Source organism: Brachycentrus maculatus, unplaced genomic scaffold (assembly GCF_059751285.1).
Source record: "Brachycentrus maculatus isolate JH-2025_06_01 unplaced genomic scaffold, ASM5975128v1 h1tg000884l, whole genome shotgun sequence".
NCBI classification, from domain to species: Eukaryota; Metazoa; Arthropoda; class Insecta; order Trichoptera; family Brachycentridae; genus Brachycentrus; species Brachycentrus maculatus.
This window is the reverse complement of record NW_028281609.1, coordinates 1-8,549: the sequence shown is the minus strand read 5'-3', so window position 1 is coordinate 8,549 and position 8,549 is coordinate 1.

The window sequence follows — 8,549 nt, the reverse complement described above, 5'->3', positions numbered from 1 at the left end:
CAATGTTTTACTTACAACATTTTGAGTGTGTCCAAATACTTGTTCACAAAATCTGGATTATCTCCAATTACAGGAGTTATTTTCATATTATTTTTTGACATCTCATCAAAGATGAAGAAGAATATGGAAGTCTGGGCATTTACGGGGCTGCCGACCGTCATAGGCTGGTTCAAGTGATGACTAAATTATTAAATTATTATTATTAATATAAGAGTTTCAGCTTAGTAAAAAGCTTCTTTACATCTCACTATTTAATAAAAGAGTTTCTGTTCAATAAAAATTTTCTTTTCATCTCACCAATAGATGTCTCTAGTGAAGTTCTAGTGATTCAAGAACGAGGTTTCTAAATTGGTTCGTATATATAGAACTTCCAAGAATTTGAGTAGTGTGGTTGTCAATAATGGGTAGAACTGTTGAATGTTACACGTGTGTAAAGTGATCACTTAAACCAGCCTATGACGGTCGTCAGCCCCGTAAATGCCCAGACTTCCATATTCTTCTTCATCTTTGATGAGATGTCAAAAAATAAATGTTTTACTTAGTACGGTGTTTGAAAATGGTGCGGAATGCATCGAAACACGTGTCACAGTAGATTTTAAGAAATAGTGGTATTTACTGAGTAAAACATAAATTAAAAATATAATATTCATTTTATTATTTTTAGCTTATACTTTGACCGGTTCATTTATTTCTCTTTTATTTGTCCGCCTCCGTAGTGTAATGGTCAGCACGCTCGGCTACCGTACTGGAGGTCCCGGGTTCGATTCCCAGGGTGGGGGGTCAAATAAATACAAGTGATTATTTCACTATAATATTTATTCAATATTACCCTGGACTGGTACCTGAAACGGACGGTTTGTCTCCTTTCCTTCGTGTTTCAACGATCAAGATAACACTGCATTTATGATGCAGTGCCCTATGCACCATCGGATGCGGATAAGGGTTTGAAGAAGAATTTATTTGCAACATTTTGAGTGTGTCCAAATACTTGTTCACAAATCTGGATTATCTCCAATTATATATTTTTTTTTATTTTATTATTTTTGACATCTCAACATAGATGAAGAAGAGTCTTAGAAATTCTTCAGCGTACGTTTTCATCACGCACTCGGTGCGCTATTTTCAGATACCTCGTGACGTGGTAATCTCCCGTAATTGTGTCGTAAATTTTCCGAATCTTTTGCACCGGCTGTTACCAGTTTCGTAAGTACAGTGGAACCCCGATATGACGTACCCGCTCACAATGTTTTGACAGAAAGTTGTTTGAATAAATAATATGTAATTTTTTTTGTTTAAAGAAGTACGTATTACTAAATACTAAACTTTTTTCATTGTAAAATAGCTAATATTTATTTTCGACCTCCCCTGGGCATCGAACCCGGGACCTCCAGCACGGTAGGTAGCTAAACACACCTTGATATACTAACTTATAACTATATAAAAACTTTTGAGAAATGTCTGAGACATTACTATCTATCATTAGAACCCTAACTGTCCATCGAACCTGCTCCCTCTACCTCCTTCCCTAAACTCCCTTCTTCCTTTGCTGTTGTTCAAGTACTATCTACCCTCTGATTGCAAACAGCTATATCGCTCACTCCTTTCAACAACGTCATAAATCAAAAAACTTGATTTTTCAGGAGATTGTTTTTAAAGTTTAAAAATATAATGAAATGTATTAAAAATAAATATCAAGCCACTGATTGAACTTTTTACTGTGCAACAGATCTTTTTAGGTAAAACCTTAAGGGGTTTCTCCATTTGAAAAATATAAAGTACATTTAAAAAAATAATTAAAGAATACCTTTTCTTAAAAATGCAAAAACAACACTTTCTGCCCTGTAGCGGGTAAATATTAAGTTAAAAATATGCCGCTTTTGCTGGGATATAGTACATTTTCTGGGCATTCTGAAAACATACACAACTGAAAATTGTCGATTTTTGATTTATGACGTTGCTGAAAGGAGTGAGCGATATATGGTATCAAACGTTTTGACCAATATCAGTAGTCTGTTTTTGGTTGGTCGGAAGATATTGCTTTTTAGCAATAAGCCCGCCAATGTGCACTTGGGGTTTTGTATGAAATGAATTTGGGTTTAGAATAAATAAATGACACATCCGAGAAGACGATTATTCCGGGAACGATAGACAAGAGGTTTCGCTGTACTTAGGATGTAGTGCTGTCAAAAGTCTGCGTAATCGGAGGGCATGTATGACTAGACGTATGGATGTGAAGAAGAACGAAGTAAGCCAGGAGTGTCAGGACAGACAGTGTGGCGTTTCATCCTTTCTGCCTACCCCTGCGGAAAACGGCGTGATGGTAGTATCAGAAGTAGTGGTTGTTTGTTTTTTCTAACCCTTATACGCACCCAATGGTGCATAGGGCGCTGCATCATATAAATGCAGTGTTATCTTGATTGTTAACACATGAATATATTATAGGAGTTTTCCAGAGCGCGATTCATCTACACCTTTAAGTCTTCTTGCTTACTTTTAATATATACGCCTTGAATATTGTTTGTTATGTATGTATAAAAAAAATTGTTGAATGAAATTTAATTGAATTGAAATTGAAATGAACGAAAGGTGATCAGCCCTACGCTTCAGGTACAAGTCCAGGGTAATATTGAATAAATATTATAGTGAAAAAATCACACATATTTATCTAACTTATCTATATATATAAATATATATATATATATATATATATATATATATATATATATATATATATATATATATATATATATATATATATATATATATATATATATATATATATATATATATATATATATATATATATATATATATATATATATATGTATATATATATGTATATAAAATGCTCAGGAGGGCCATTCAAGTCACTTTTGCTTGGCAACAAAATAAACACCAATGCAGTTAGTCATTTTTAAACTTCTAATATATTATACTTCCAAGTTGAGAATCCTTAGGGATTTTTTTCAGGGCAATATTAAGCTAGTAAGATATCAAATAGTCAATGATCATGTTTTTTGTAAAAAATGCACTTGGTCACTTTCTCCTGTATGACTACGATATATACATGTGTATGTGTATGTGTGTGTGTGTATCAGCGCCCTGGAGGCACCATTTTGCGAAAATAGCGCTATATAATTTAAATAACTGGATTAAGCTATATAACTGGAATGATCCGTTGGGTGTCGTTGCAAAGTCGCAAAGTCCGGGAGAGGCGTTCAAATAATACATTGCAAAGCGCTTACATTACCTTCGCAAACTACAAGTCGGTATGTTCGGAGGTTAGGTGGTCATCACGTGGTGGGGCATCCGCTACACAAAGAGCTCGCGAGTGGAGTGCTGCACGAGCGCTCGCCGGAGACCGATCGCGACGGGCTTTCTCATAGCTAGCCCAACCACTCGGTAGAGAGTAATCATTTTATATATTTTTTATTATTGGAAAACCAACAGAATATTTCGACAAAAATAACATAATATATCAAAACTACTGTTTTTAACTTGCGGCTATTAGACTCCCTTACACTCTGCACTGCAGGTACATCTACCGTACACTGTTCTACCATTCAGGGAGTAGTCTGACCTCCATTCTGCGGGCAGTGCTCCCTTACACTCTGCACTGCAGGTACATCTACCGTACACTGTTCTACCATTCAGGGAGTAGTCTGACCTCCATTCTGCGGGCAGTGCTCCCTTACACTCTGCACTGCAGGTAGATCTACCGTACACTGTTCTACCATTCAGGGAGTAGTCTGACCTCCATTCTGCGGGCAGTGCTCCCTTACACTCTGCACTGCAGGTACATCTACCGTACACTGTTCTACCATTCAGGGAGTAGTCTGACCTCCATTCTGCGGGCAGTGCTCCCTTACACTCTGCACTGCAGGTAGATCTACCGTACACTGTTCTACCATTCAGGGAGTAGTCTGACCTCCATTCTGCGGGCAGTGCTCCCTTACACTCTGCACTGCAGGTACATCTACCGTACACTGTTCTACCATTCAGGGAGTAGTCTGACCTCCATTCTGCGGGCAGTGCTCCCTTACACTCTGCACTGCAGGTACATCTACCGTACACTGTTCTACCATTCAGGGAGTAGTCTGACCTCCATTCTGCGGGCAGTGCTCCCTTACACTCTGCACTGCAGGTAGATCTACCGTACACTGTTCTACCATTCAGGGAGTAGTCTGACCTCCATTCTGCGGGCAGTGCTCCCTTACACTCTGCACTGCAGGTACATCTACCGTACACTGTTCTACCATTCAGGGAGTAGTCTGACCTCCATTCTGCGGGCAGTGCTCCCTTACACTCTGCACTGCAGGTAGATCTACCGTACACTGTTCTACCATTCAGGGAGTAGTCTGACCTCCATTCTGCGGGCAGTGCTCCCTTACACTCTGCACTGCAGGTACATCTACCGTACACTGTTCTACCATTCAGGGAGTAGTCTGACCTCCATTCTGCGGGCAGTGCTCCCTTACACTCTGCACTGCAGGTACATCTACCGTACACTGTTCTACCATTCAGGGAGTAGTCTGACCTCCATTCTGCGGGCAGTGCTCCCTTACACTCTGCACTGCAGGTACATCTACCGTACACTGTTCTACCATTCAGGGAGTAGTCTGACCTCCATTCTGCGGGCAGTGCTCCCTTACACTCTGCACTGCAGGTACATCTACCGTACACTGTTCTACCATTCAGGGAGTAGTCTGACCTCCATTCTGCGGGCAGTGCTCCCTTACACTCTGCACTGCAGGTACATCTACCGTACACTGTTCTACCATTCAGGGAGTAGTCTGACCTCCATTCTGCGGGCAGTGCTCCCTTACACTCTGCACTGCAGGTACATCTACCGTACACTGTTCTACCATTCAGGGAGTAGTCTGACCTCCATTCTGCGGGCAGTGCTCCCTTACACTCTGCACTGCAGGTACATCTACCGTACACTGTTCTAGCATTCAGGGAGTAGTCTGACCTCCATTCTGCGGGCAGTGCTCCCTTACACTCTGCACTGCAGGCACACTGTTCTACCATTCGTCCGGCACTTTATATGAGAAAGTCGGGTGATGGAAACCATCAAGCGTACGTGTTGTGGATCTATCATAAATCAAGTCATATGATAATATTATGTGAGTATTATTTCTAGAAGTCACTGTGAGTACAGCTCACATCTCGCTAAGCCGCGTGTTGACGCAGGGTTTACGATATTTTCCCAAACTATTACGATGTTGGCACTCATTGTTCCGCGGGCAAACAATCCAAAAAGGTACTTGACCATAGTAAAGACATTTTCTTGTTTAAACAAGATGTTTTCTTTTTTTATATTATGCAAAATTTCAACGCAATTAGTATCCCTGAGTAAAGACGCCGCAAAAAAACACATAGTTACAAAACTATATATATATATATTTTTATTTTGCATTTCACAATATATTATACTTTTCATTTTCATTTGAACCCTTATCCGCACCCCAATGGTGCATAGGGCACTGCGTCATATAAACGCAGTGTTATCTTGATCGTTAAAACACGAAGGAAAGGTGATCAGCCCTCCGCTTCAGGTACCAGTCCAGGGTAATATTGAATAAATATCAGAGTGAAAAAATCACTTATATTTATTAGATCCCCCTCTGGGAATCGAACCCGGGACCTCCAGAACGGTAGCCGAGCGCGCTGACCATTACACTACGGAGGCGGACAATATATTATAATTACAAGTACAAAAAAAAAACCTACAAAGGCATGGCCTGTGTGAGTGTTACAAGTACTTAGGCGAGGTCTGTATGAGGAGACGCGTGAATGTAGAAGAGGCTAAGATAGTTTGCAAAGACAGACAGACTCGTGTAGCGTTCTATTCTCTCTGCCTACTCCTGCAGTAAGCGTGAGGGATAATTAATTAGTAACTTATTCCTTTCTTCTTCTCTTTATCACTTGTTTCAAAAGTTTAAGTAGTGTGGTCGTCAGTCATGGGTAGAATAAATAAATAAATAAAGTGATCAAACCAGCCCATGACAGGTCATAAGCCCGGTAAATACTCAGACAGCCATATTCCCCGTCATCCGTCTTGAAATGTCAAATTAAATAAATAGATATACATCCGAACTGCGAGGATGTTGAAGAAAGATCACAGTCGTTTGGCTACTCTGCTCCGATCGTAAAGAGGCCTGCTTCGAACATGTGACCTTGCCCCTCAAAACTATATAATATTCGAAACATTCATATAAAAACCAATATGTGACTCTATAATCAAATATAAGTCCGGGGGACCGCAAGGTTGATAAAGAAAGACCACTGTTGTTTGGCTGCTCCGATCGTAAAAAGGCCTGCTTTAAACATGTGACCTTGCCCCTCAAAACTGTATAATATTCGAAACATTCATATAAAAAGCAATATGTGACTCTATAAATAAATACACAACCGGGGGGCCGCAAGGTTGATAAAGAAAGACAACAGTCGTTTGGCTACTCTGCTCCGATCGTAAAGAGGCCCGCTTCGAACATGTGACCTTGCCCCTCAAAACTATATAATATTCGAAACATTCATATAAAAACCAATATGTGACTCTATAAACAAATATAAGCCCGGGGGGCCGCAAGGTTGATAAAGAAAGACAACAGTCGTTTAGGTACTCTGCTCCGATCGTAAAGAGGCCTGCTTTAAACATGTGACCTTGCCCCTCAAAAATGTATAATATTCGAAACATTCATATAAAAAGCAATATGTGACTCTATAAATAAATACACTACCGGGGGGCCGCAAGGTTGATAAAGAAAGACAACAGTCGTTTGGCTACTCTGCTCCGATCGTAAAGAGGCCTGCTTCGAACATGTGACCTTGCCCCTCAAAACTATATAATATTCGAAACATTCATATAAAAACCAATATATGACTCTATGATCAAATATAAGTCCGGGGGGCCGCAAGGTTGATAAAGAAAGACCACCGTTGTTTGGCTGCTCCGATCGTAAAGAGGCCTGCTTTAAACATGTGACCTTGCCCCTCAAAAATGTATAATATTCGAAACATTCATATAAAAAGCAATATGTGACTCTATAAATAAATACACTACCGGGGGGGCCGCAAGGTTGATAAAGAAAGACAACAGTCGTTTAGCTACTCTGCTCCGATCGTAAAGAGGCCCGCTTCGAACATGTGACCTTGTCCCTCAAAACAGTACAAAACTAGAAAAATTAATACAAAAAGCAGTGTGTGTAAGACTCTTTATCTCTTGCTGTGGGAGTGTCCCAATGACTTGTTTTTTTCTCGGTTTATTAAACCCCGTGTTTATCGTTTGCTTTGCCTATCTGCCTCGCTGTGTTTGCAATCGGGCTAAGTTAAATCGGGGTAATTAAGGCAGCGTCATCTCCACGTACGTCACTGAAAAATTCCTATCATAAAATAGACAATGAAGACTCAGTGGCGTAGCGGCTGGCGCTTTTGACTACCATGCACACATTTTATTTTGTTTTTCTTTATTTTAAATTCTTTTGCATTATACAATAATAATAATATAATAAAACCCTTATCCGCACCCCAATGGTGCATAGGGCACTGCTAATACAAACGCAGTATTATCTTGATCGTTTACACATGAAGGAAAGGTGATCAGCCCTCCGCTTCAGGTACCAGTCCAGGGTAATATTGAATAAATAGTACAGTGAAAAAATCACTTATATTTATTTTACCCCCCCCCTGGGAATTGAACCCGGGACCTCCAGAACGGTAGCCGAGCGTGCTGACCATTACACTACGGAGGCGAACTAAAACGAAGGAAAGGTGATCAGCCGTCCGCTTCAGGTACCAGTACAAAAATAATAATTAAAGTATAATTTATATTTGAAACGCTAACTTTGTGATTTTCCATTTTATAATTAAAATGTAACTTTGTTTTAAAATCACTATAAATATTTTATTATAACTTAACTATAATGTCTACCGTGTTCCAAGCTAACCGCTTCTTTTTTAATCAGTTTTGATAAAGAAGCGGTCAGCTTGGAAACCGGTAGACATTATAATTAAGTTATAATAAAATATTTATAGTGATTTTCAAAGAAAGTTACATTTTAATTTAAAAAATTAAAGCGTTGGGGAGTGCTGATGATTGGAACCCTTACATGGTAATAGTTTTAACTTAGTTAAATTAAATTGTGATTATTTTTCAAGTATTACAAGGCGAACATAGTTAGTCAAATATATGGAAAAGCCCCCTGAGAATATGGTTCGGAGATTGGATAATTTTCTTTATACAATTTTTCAACAGATGTCATTATTGTTTAAAATAAAATCAGGTTGATTATTGTGCATAGGGCACTGCATCATATAAACTCAGTGTTATCTTGAACGCTGACACATGAAGGAAAGGTGATCAGCCCTCCGCTTCAGGTACCAGTCCAGGGTAACATTGAATAAATATTAAATAGGAAAAAAATCACTTTTATTTATTTATTTTTAATTTAAGTTTTACTTAGTAAAAAAAAAAACTTAATAACCATTACGCCGTTTCACCGCAGGGGTAGGCAGAGAGAATAGAGCGCCACACCACTCTGTCCTTG